Genomic DNA, 12233 nt, shown 5'->3' on the forward strand with positions numbered 1-12233 from the left:
GGATCAAATCCCCAACCTTTTAGTGTATAGGACGATGTTCCAACCAACTGAGCCACACTGGCCAGGGATTCTTTGTTTTTGTTATTTTTATACCTGTTTTGTTATCTGCTTTTATACCTTATTTTTATTCCATTTTCTCTCTTCTCTACCTTCATCCTTCCAAATCCCATTCTCCTCTTTCAAAAAGAATGCATCTTCATTTTTGCTTGTGATGGAAATAAGATGAGTACCTCTCACTTACAGATGTTTTACAAAATGGTTTGTAACATCCATTTGCTACATATTGCACCTCCAAATTCTCTCCTTAGCCCATGAAGGAGAGGAAGTGGTCAGATCACAGTGTCATCAACAGATAGAATATTAGTGTCAGGCTTTAATGAGATTCACCAGCTCCTCACTCTCCTCCACCCTAAATGCTCCCCAGTTTGTCTCACAGGCACTGCAGCCTTGCTGTGAAGATTCATTCAAGTCCATACCCAGGTCTTTCTGAAGATCACTCTGAAGCCCAATATGGGCCTGTGCCAGGGAGGAGGTTGTTTCATGAAAAAATCAGCCAAGATTTCTTTTATTTCTTTTTATCACTTGACTCTTGGTTAAGCCTCTGGTGAGAAATTTTCATGGTTACAATCCGGCATCTATAGCTCAAGGAGGACAATCACACTCTTTAATTAGAAGCTTCATTTCAGTTTAGATCGGCAATTTAACACTTGAGAAAGTGTCTCAAAGTCAGGGGCGGGAAATTGGGGTATGGGGAATCTTTGTCATTCACATCCTCTCTCCCAACATATGGCAGTATCTGTAGATGCCAACTCCAGTCACTTTTAATTAAAAAAATTAGATGGTAGACATACAAAAATATGAAGGCTTTTCTGTAAGCTCTTTTACATTATTCAACCTGTCCATATGTCCACCACAGAAAAAAAAATAGTAGGAAAAAAAAGGGGTGGGCAAAAAGCCCAGATATTGGAGAGTTCTGTTTTCCCTGATTTAATATTATATTAAACTCTGCATAAGCAGATTTGCATCAACTTTGCAGCCTGATAGGACGAAGGTAATTTCATCTCACTACACTAAAGTCAACATATATAAATTTAAAACACATTAATTTTCAATCTGTGACAATTTGCATGCTGCTTGGATTTTTTCCCTTTCATTGTATGTTAAAACAATACACACACACACAAAATAACCCCATCATATAAGGAGAATGTATAACCAGTTTATAAAACAAACTACTTTCAATCATTTTTGCTATATAAGGAGAATGTATAACCAGTTTATAAAACAAACTACTTTCAATCATTTTTGCTATCTTTTTAAACAACTGATGTGTTAATTATAAAGCTTTTAAAATATATTGATTAAAGTGACACTTCTAACCAGCAAGCATTTTCCTAGTATAGTTTACATCAATTGTACTAGAAAATTAATACAAGTATTTCTAATAAAATATTCTTTGAAATGAATAAAGTTCACTGATTTTCTTCCAGTCTTCCTCCCAATTAATCTTCACAGTTTTACTTGAAAATCACCGGATTTCGTGACTCTTTTACTTGATGTTTTCCAAAAATATTGGAAAACTTATCTCTGCAAATATTTCTTCTGCTTTATGTCTACTTCCCTCTCTTGTTGGACTTAGTAAATATATATTAAACCTGCCCACTGTATCCTCTAAGTCTCTCACCCTATATTTTGTGCTTTCCATATTTTATTCTTCAATGTCATTCTTGATGGTTTCTTTTGACATATTTTCTGTTTCATGAATTCTCTATCTGTGCTTGATCTGTCCTTGAATCATCTTCTGTGTTCCTCATTTTGATGATTGTATTATTCGTTTTTAGAATTTCTTTTATTTTCTTTAAAATCACAATATCATGTTAATAGTTTCCAAATCCTTGATTATATTTTATTTATTTTAAAGATTTTATTTATTCATTTTTAGAGAGAGGGGAAGGGAGGGAGAAAGAGAGGGAGAGAAACATCAGTGTGTGGTTGCCTCTCGAGCACCCCCCTACAGGGGACCTGGTCCACAACCCAGGCATGTGCTCTGACTGGGAATCGAACCGGTGGCCCTTTGGTTCCCAGGCCAGCACTCAATGCACTTAGCCACACCAGCCAGGGCTAAATCTTTAATTATATTTTTAAGTTCAGATTTTATTTCCATTAGTATTCTGACCATATTATTTTCCCCAATTTAAGCATAACATTCTCACTATATGACATACCTGTGGGTGGGTCTTTGTCTGTTACCTGTTGTTTGTAGTGATTCTCTTTCATATTGCTTTATCTCCCCATGTCTCTTGTTATCTTTGTTCCCAGACAAAGCATTTGAAAATTTAGTAGAAATAATTTGAGGCTTAAGGTAATGTTATTATCTTCCAGAGAGGATTTTCACTTGCCTTTACAGGTGCCTAGAAGTCCTGGTATGCCAGGGTCACCTTCATTTGACTTTTGTGGGCCATCTGAACTCCTTGAGTTGGGCTGCAATCTGTTCCAAAACTCCTTAACTTCTGGCTGAATCTTCCTCCTAGATGTGGTTCTCGAATTTAACTCAGGCAAGTTCATTGAGGGAGAATCACCTTTGGCAAGCTCTGGACTAGTGTTTGTCCTTGAAGTTCTGAAACTCGGTCAAAGACCTGCTTAGCTCCTTCTCTAGCTTAGCAAATGCCTTTGGGACAAAGAGGTTCCAAATTCCAGGCTCATTTCTCTAAATTCTTTCTTCTGTTACATCTTTGTCCAGTTATTCTTCTTTATCTTGTCCACTGTTTGAGGCTTAAAAAGATTTTTTTTACTTCATCTACAGTTTTAAATTATAATTGGCAAGAGGGTTTGTTCAAATTTCTCAGTCTGACATTACCACAAACTGAAGTGTTTTTCTTATTATTCACTTGGGAGGCTGTAGAACATACCCAACGACAGTAATGCTGTTCATTGCAACTATGTTATTATTTTCACAAGGAATAAAGGCAAGGTAGATCGAACTGGAAATCTTTCCATCGATCCCATGTATCTCCCACCCATCCTAATAGGCAAATGACCTACTAGCTCTGTGCAATGATTTCCATATATTTCAAAAAGGATTTATAGACTATTGTATCTTCAAGAGAAAGGATGAGTAAAAATACAGTAAAATCTCCAGTTCATGCATTAGGAACAGAAGTGGACCACCCATAGAAATTTAAGAAGAAAACCTTGTGAAAATTGAGGACAAGAGCAATGTCATAATATCATCATAAAACCTACATACCAAGGTAAACTATAGTTAAGATGTTTGTGGATATGACAAAACTGCTACGGTCAAGTCCAGATGTCATGCCCAGAGTCTGAAATTGAGATTTCAGTTGCTTGAGAATGATGACCACTATACATACTAAATAAATTTTCCATTTGCTAAATAGTTCAATTAAATCCCTTGACAATTATAGACCTGCATTATCAATGTAAGTGTTCGATTTGACCATCAATAGCTTTTCATACAGACCAGGTGGTAAATGTACCGGGACTGGGGTGCATAGGACAGTGTTTCGAACTTGCTAAACTAACTCATTGTATTCCTGTTCACTCATTTATTATCATTTTCAATCTTTTGTCTTCACATGTGATACGTGGTTTTCATAGGCTCCATTCACAGCCATATGTTTTCCAACTTTATTTCCATTCCCAGTATCCTCTTTGACAGTCCTATGAACATTTTATTCATATGTACTTCCGTACATGATTCTTCAATCAGTGGCTTCCCTGTAATTCTTCAGAGCCTGAGGTGAAGAGACAAGAGACAGACAGAGGAGAAAGATACATTCTCTCTTCTGTCACCTGCTGTGTGACCTTGTGTGGTTCTTGTAACCTCAGACTCTGTTTATCTGGGACAGGAGAATAACAATTCCGACCCCACGAGGCTTTTGTGGGTCAGTAATATCAGCATTAAATATTTAACCAAAGTACTTGGAACATGTTAGTCCCTAAATGGTAATTATTGGTATTTATTATTGATATTTTATTACTATTATTATCTACCTTCTCTTTTTCTGTGAAGAGAAAATAGAAAAGAGATTTTTTATTATATCATCTGATGCATTCCTAGTGCCTAAAACAATGACTGGCACATAACAGGTACTCGATAAAGAGTTGTTGAATAAATTAATAACTTAATAGATGAATCATTTTTATTTATTTCAGTTGTATTATACATTGTATGTTACAAGTCTTACTGTCACCCTACATAATTGAGTACTATAACATTTTTGCTAATATATAAAAGTGGTAAAGTCATAACTTATTTAATTTTTTGATTAATGGTAAGGTTAAGCTTTTATTTTAAAAAAAAAAACTTTCTTGAGGGATTAACAGGTGAAGTAATGAATAAGTTAATAAGAAATATGATTACATTCTAGCTGGAAGAAACATCTTACACATGAAATAAAATAATTATAAAATATTTCTCATCTTCTCTTTAGAGTGAAATTCTCTGACATTCTCTCCACTTTCCTCAATGTCTGGTGGTAAACTTGTCTTTTATCTCATGGAGAACACAGAAGAAATACATGTTTTTTCTGTTGCATTTCCATCCTTCCTGCATCTGTACCTATACACTTTTCACCTTGATGTCTGCAGTGAAAATAGATGAAATGTATCTGGCCCTATAAAAAATCAACATTTCCGTGTGTGTTCTAGATTCCAAACACTCCTCCATAACAAGGTTTTCTTTCCTGGAATTATACCTCTTTCCTTAATCGTGGGTTTCTTTCTCTCCCCTAGATCATTATCACCAATGCATTAAAATGTATCACAGGGTGAAAATATTAAACATAACTAATAAACTTTAGGTTTTTACCTTTCTTAGTACATGCTTTTCTTACTAGTTGGTCTGATGAAACCTTTACCCTGAAGGATAAAATGAGGAGTCAAATTTCTTTACCTCCCATCTTTGTACACTCAGAGAGAGCATAGAGAATTAAAATTTAAGTAAAGGACATCAAGACAGAAAGAGAGGGGATGTGAACTAAAGCTTGCCTTTTTTGCTTCCAGAGAGGGAGTGGAAGCCAGATACGAGTATCTGAATGTTCTTCTCTATGGCTTTGGTGGAAATACATTTGCATTTGATAAGTGAGCTTATCACCAACAGCAGTGAGTGATCTGATTTATGATTCAGAAAAAAAGACTAATTTTTTGACTGACTAGCTCACAGGATCAAACTAAGGTGTAATTTTATAAACTTGGGGGTGCGATGTGGCCAGCCAGAGGGTGACCTTCATGTTTAAATAGCTGGATGTGCCCTCAGTGTGTGGGTGCATATATACTATTCCTTGTCTAATAAAACAACTTTGTGGCATTGGCTGGTCCCTAGCATTTGATCAGAGGGTAGGATACAAGGCATGACAGAGACTCAGGGAGAGAATGAAGGCTGAGAGAGACAGGGAAAATCCTTGGGCTTTGGATAAACAGAGAACCAGCGAGCGTGAGCAGACCATGAGTTAGAGAAGCCACAGGCTTCAACACTAAATAATGAGAATAAAAGACATCAACTAGGAGAGAAGAGGGGACCACACAAGATCTGAATCTTTCTCTTCACCCCAGGGATACAAAAGCAATTCCCCCCTCGCACAGACAGGAGAGAGAAGCCCACATTAGAGTGAAGCTGAGGGAGGTAACTTGAAAACCTAGCTAATTGTTCCCTAAGAATCTTTCTGAGGTTAATCTAAGTCATCAGACTGGATTAAACTTTAATCTGAAAAAACGCTCTTTTTTTCCCCGTTAGCCAGTGATGGTTAATGAGAAGGCAGAGGGTAAAAAGTAGCAGTAGACAAAATGAAATTACATATATTCCATACATCAATATTAGAGTTATATTGCATGATTATTTTTGTTGTTTACCTATCTTTAAATAAAAAGAGCTCTCTTGACCCCAATTATTTTATCAGCTAAAACCCCCATTTCTTTCATCATCAAATTTGTCGAACTAATTTTCTTCCAGCTAACACCATTCACTTCTGCTTTCTTTCTCTCTTCACCTCCACGCTGATGCTCATCCTTCCTGTCACACCACTAAAGTCCTCTTGTCTAGATCACCAATGAGCTACAGGTCACTGAGACCAAAGGGCACTCTCTGCCCTGACTTTACCAATCTCTCCACACCCTTTGGCACAGCTAACCTCTCTCTAAAATACCTTCTTACTCGGGATTTTAGTATTCATGGATCTGTTCTACCTCATTGGATGCTACTCTTACACCCTTTTGCTCAGTATTTAACCCAGTTATCACTTCCACACTCTTCCTGTGTGACCTTCTCTAAGTCCATGACATTTGTAACATACCATCTATAGAGCAATGACTCCCATTTTTTCTCCGGAGCTACACTGCTATAGATCCAACAGTCAACCTCACATCTTCATTTGAGTATCTATTAAGCATTTTGAAATTTATTAGGCATGTTTATAAATCTCTCCCCAATCCTTTCTATCAATCATTTTAGGAAACAACACTACAATTTGAACAATGGTTTTAAAAACCTAGAGCACACACTCTGCTTGGCTGTGCTTTTTTCCTCATACCCATAAACAGTCCATCAGCAAATTCATTAACTCTGCTTTTCCAAATCCGTAAGCTAATTGCCGTCTCCAAGAGCTCTATTCTCTTCTAGTCATCATTACTTCTCAGCCTAACCAACCCATTAAGAGTAACACAGGTCTTTCCTTGCATCCCATTTGTCCCTTATATCTGACAGCCACAGTAACTTTGTCACATTTTCTTTTTAAAAGCATTTATTTACAAAAAGATAATACAGCTACAGAAATTTTTTGGTATTGAACAACTAAAATATGTATTGTAGAAGGCAGTTTGATTATCTTGCTCTCACGGAGGAGGCCTACTCTGGAGTAACCATATGAAGTTTAACCAGTATGTGAGGTTTGCATTTCCACAAAAATAAATACCAATGAATAAAATCAGATTCATACAAAGGTTATTTCTTTAGGTACAAGAAAACTGAGGATAATTGTAAGCAAAAGGTATTGTCTAGAAGAGAGATACAGGTTGATAGGGACATACACAGCAGAATGAGAAAAAAGAAGATGATGAAACGTGCTATAAGCCCAGGGAACGTTCAGCACCCATTTGTTGTTGGTGGTGATGAAAAGGCTTTCCAATGGGATCAATGCAATGCCTGGTACTGGCAGCTTTTCTCATTTTTCCAGAGCTGACAGAAATAAAGGAGACATCGAAAGAAAAGTTTGCATGGATTCTATTAAGCTGAAGAGGGTAGGATGGACATCTCTTTAGAAAAATGACAACAGGCCTGGTCATCCATCTCACAAATGTGTACCATTAATCCAATGGAGACAGTGAGAAAGAGCATGAATCAAACCGAATCTGAGGGAAAGTAGAAAGTGTGCTGGGCTGGGAGTTACAGAATGTGAGTACCAGAGACAAATCTCTTATTAATGGGCAGTGTGACCTTGAGCAAGTCTTTGAGCCTCTAGCTGCTTATAAGGTAACTTCTAGATCAACTTAAGGTCCTTTTAGTTTGTATCTTGTAGAATTTATAATTTCAGTCTCACCATTGGAAAGCCAACAGATGTGCTGATTGTGGTAGATTACTAGAATTATCTTCACGTACAAAGGGGACATGTGGCTTTAGGTATGTGGGGGAGCTATGCAACGGTGATGTCCCCTCACAGAGCACTCTGAGTCACCGACTGATGACACCTCTCATGTTCCCGTTTAGTCACATGAATGTACGTTTTTAGAACTGACCAGGGGTCCTTTGCTGGAGGACAAAAAGAAGTCAATTCTTACATTGTAGAGCAGTCTGCAATAAGATATTGGAAAATTATTATGAGTCACAAAATGTCTTAGGTATGTGTATTACATATGAAATCCCAGAGCATAGAATTGTCAAATCATATTTATTTAAAGAAATGCATATCAGAATAAAATTGGCAATTTAAAAAGTACATGAGGTTATATGATAGATTACATTTGTTGTGATTTAAAATAAGTTTTTCAAACTACAAGAGACGAACTATATTCAGATGCAGGAACCAACAATAACCTGGGCAGTGCATTTGGCCCACAGGTTGGATGACAGGTTAAACCAAGGCTTACAGCTCTGTGGGAAGGTGGAGCTCCCTGAACAATGGAAATCTTTCATGGGACCCTTTGGAAGAAAGTACTAAGAGCTGAAGAAGTATCTTAGTTAAAGAAACAGTGCAGTGGTAGGCCCATTGCAGCAAAAAGTGAAATCATCTAGAAGTAACCACCCGCATCATAGAGCTTGGATAACCCAGTAAATAACAAAGCTTACAGTAGTTAATCATTGACTTAGTGTCTCCTATATTCCTGGTCCTATATTAGGTGCTTTACATTTCCTCTTTCATTTTGTCATGAGAGATCTAGGAGTTACATAAAAGTATTCCCATTTTGCAGCTGAGGAAACTGAAGTTTAGGAAGATGAAGTCATTTTCAGTTGTGACAAAGATGGTATGAACAGACAGCAAAACTTGGTCCACCCAAATCCGAAGCTGATGCTGTTTCAGTTACTTAAGATGCATAAATGGCTGAAACATCACTTTCTGAGAAGTTGTATTGGAGGATCAAGTGAAGAACAGTTATGTCAAAAAAAACCCTGTAAGTGCAGCTGGGCTGGTGTAGCTCAGTGGATTGAGTGAAGGCCTGTGAACCAAAGGGTCTTTGGTTCTATTCCCAGTCAGGGCACATGACGGGGTTGTGGGCCGGGTCCACAGCAGGGGGCGTTCCAGAGGCAACCACACACTGATGTTTCTCTTCCTTTCTCCTTCCCTTCTTCTGTCTCTATAAATAAATAAAAACCCACAAGTATTTATAAATTTTTGAAGCCAAAGTGATTTATGATGACTTAATAATGAAAACTCATTGTTTCTGTGGTATTAGAGTACCAGGTTTCAACCTTTTTATCTGAATGAAAAAAAGCACGAATTTATAAACTCCAAATTCCAAAGTAATCAAAGAAAATGGCTTGGGATACTCTTTTGTACTTAATAAAAGCTTGGATATATTTTATTTGAAATTTCAAACACTATCACCTTATAAATATACAGCTTCATACATTCTATAAAAATACCGATTACTAATTAAAACAGGATTCTTTTTTTTTTCTAAACCAGAAAATTGTTGAACTCACACCAAACATGAAACACAATTTGTTTGACCGGTGTGTGTAAACTCTAACTTATTAGGAGACTCTAATCATTTGATAAGAATTGATAAAATGCCACCAAAATTACCTGTTGTTAGGGACAATTGAGTTATTGCTTACTGCAGTAAGGGAGATCACTATCTCTACAGAATTTTGGTAGTACTTCAGAGGAGAAACAGCAAAATTGAGATATTTATGAGGTTTTAGGGTCTGGCTTAAGGCAATGAAGGTATTTGATTAGGATTGGGCAAGATTCAGGATATAATAATAGTTTAGGATTGATGCGCACAGCAAGCCATGCTTTTAAGGAGAAAGTTTCAAAGAGAGTCTTTAGAAACAAACAATCTTCAGTGCTATCTGTTGAAAAATTGAACCATCTAATGTTTACTTAAGTGGGTTTTGGGGACTTCCTGGGTCAAACTGAAGTTTTTTGAAACTTTTTCTCTTACTGAACAAGAGTTCAAGTGGAGTAGTAATATCATAGTAATGCAGAAAAAACAGGTAAGTGGTTATAGATGATTTTGTTTCCAGAATCATAAAATAGAAAATGATTTTAGTTGACTATTTAATTTGGTCTAATGAAATTAATTCTTTATTGTATTTGTTTTATCATAAATCTCTGTATAATTTTGGGAAAACTTTGAAGAATATTTTTCATGAAGTCTGATTGAGAAACTTTATGTTCATGGATGTTTTCATTAAATTCTGTCCATTAATATTAATAATCATGATTACTGACTGACATGATTCTCAAATCGATATAATTGTTACTTTGCTATTCTTTTCTGAAAACACTGCCTCGTGACACAGAAAAAGCCCATTCTGTGGGCAAATACTTAATACACCACTCTTTTATCCTATCAGTAAGACTGATAAAATCACTTCTTCTGCTACTGACCTGATAAAAGGAAAAAAGTCATAAGTGGTTTACCCTTGGTCTTTGATTCAAAAGCCCCCGTTCTCCATGAAGGACACAGGAGTAATTTAGGAAGGACAGAGGCTTTTCATCGTGAATGCTAAGTGCTCACTCTTCTCTAGCATGGGCGTCCTCCTGTTGACCCTACCACCAGTCAGCTGAAAGTGTATCTTCAAATCTTGTATCACCGACTATCTTTGATGTAGTGTTTCACATCCAGCTCCTCATTACTCGAGTCTGGCAGGACTCATCTCTCTGATGCTAGGTACCAGGCACACAGGCTCCCCTCGCTTCTGCGTCCCAGTGGCTCTCACCTCTGTGTGCCGATGCTTGTCACCATCAGGTGAGGATGGATACCGCTCAGAAAACCCAACACCTCACTGCAGCCTCTGGTGGAAATGGCTTTTGAAATAAATGTTTTTTGCCACCTTAAATTTTCCTTGGTGCTTTTTTGCCCTTTCTCGAATGGGAAGGCAGTTTTGGGTTAGGAGAAGTCAAACAGGAGGGCTCAGGCGGGAGGGAGAGCTCACCTCTGAGAACCAGATAGTAGGGCACTTACTAGCAGGGCTTGGGTAACAGGCCCCCCCGCTGCTTAATCCGGGGCCTTGCTCATCTCTCTCATATACTCCTTTGAAGTTAATAAAAAACTGCTGTTTGGGTTCCTCATCTGTCAAAAAAATAATGGTTGAATATAAAACAGGGAAAATTGGAAACTACTATTATAATAAGCTGTGTGGGTACCAAATATGCATGAAGCCATGACGTCATGCATTTGCTTATTTAATAAGCTGACTAACAAAAACATACTGGGAAGTTCGTACTATTCTACCTGTTATTCAACATTAGTAGAGAGTAACATTTTTCCTTTTGACAATTTTCCCTTCACTTTTATAAGTCTCATTCACTAAGACTACTGATAGGCATCATCTTAATGTCCTATAACTATTATCATTGAATAATGCATTTCTTTCTTTTACTTTAACACCTTAATATTGGTGCTTAGGCACCAATAATCCAGCCAGACAACTGGGCTAACTCTACCAGAGTCACATGGCCAGTCACGATTTAACATCAGCCAGATGCAACCATGTTGCTTCAAAATTGGCATTTGTTTAGAGGCGGAATATGGCAATTTGTTCCAGTCCAAATTAAACTGAGAGGGACAATAAAAATAGCTTCTGCTGTTTTTAGAAACTTGTCATTTTCAAGTGTTCTACTGATGAGCGTATATTTTTACACGGATAGCTCAATAACAAGGAGAATGGGGTGATGGGTCAGCTCACAGGCAGAAGCTCTCCCTGCTTTATTCAGGGAAGCCCAAAGCAGGGCGCTGCACAAGTTCACTTACAAGGTTCTGTGCCTCCCTGACCAACAGGCAAGGTTGCACTTTTATTTTCCTAATTGGGGTACTTCATGTATGTCAGTGACATGTATTTAGAATAGCATAAAAGAAGAGAATAATTGGAAATGTGTCAATTAGGTCTCTGACAAGGAGAGTTTTAACATTTCAGGGAAAACAGAGCCGCCGCACTGAATGTATCCTAATTGCATAGGACATCAAAGGAGATACGATTTCATTCCAGATACAATGCTTCAGCCCATGCCAACTGTATTATTTACATCCACTCTTCATCAGATTGATTAAATTAGGCTTTAAGTATCTTTATATAAATAATACAGTCAAAGCTGGCTAACTTGAATTAAATTATATTCAATTTTTTGACAGCGCGCTTGGTATCAAATTTAATTGTAATGACTGGCTAAAGCTATGCTTTCTTTTGTCTTCCTAATTATGATGGAGTTTTTAGCAGAGCGAGGCTATTGTCATCTCTGTTTTTCTTAAACAAAAATAGTATTCAGTTTCAATTTATTCACGTCAGAGAACAGAATACCAACTAATTATTATTCACTGTGTTAAAAAAAAATCCTATTAGGTAGGTCATATGAAATAAACAATAACAACAAAAAACCCCTGCTAATCATTTATTTGCTAGAGGTCACCCCTTGCTAATTAGCTACCTGAACCAAAGGAATGCTTCTCTGTAAAAGTGTCATACTTGCCATATCATCTTTTGAGTGGCTTATGGATGTTTCTTTCCATCGTAAGAACTAAAATTTCTTCTGCTATAATTCTTTTCACGCTGAATG

The sequence above is a fragment of the Desmodus rotundus genome, chromosome 5, assembly GCF_022682495.2.
Source record: "Desmodus rotundus isolate HL8 chromosome 5, HLdesRot8A.1, whole genome shotgun sequence".
In the NCBI taxonomy this organism is placed as follows: domain Eukaryota; kingdom Metazoa; phylum Chordata; class Mammalia; order Chiroptera; family Phyllostomidae; genus Desmodus; species Desmodus rotundus.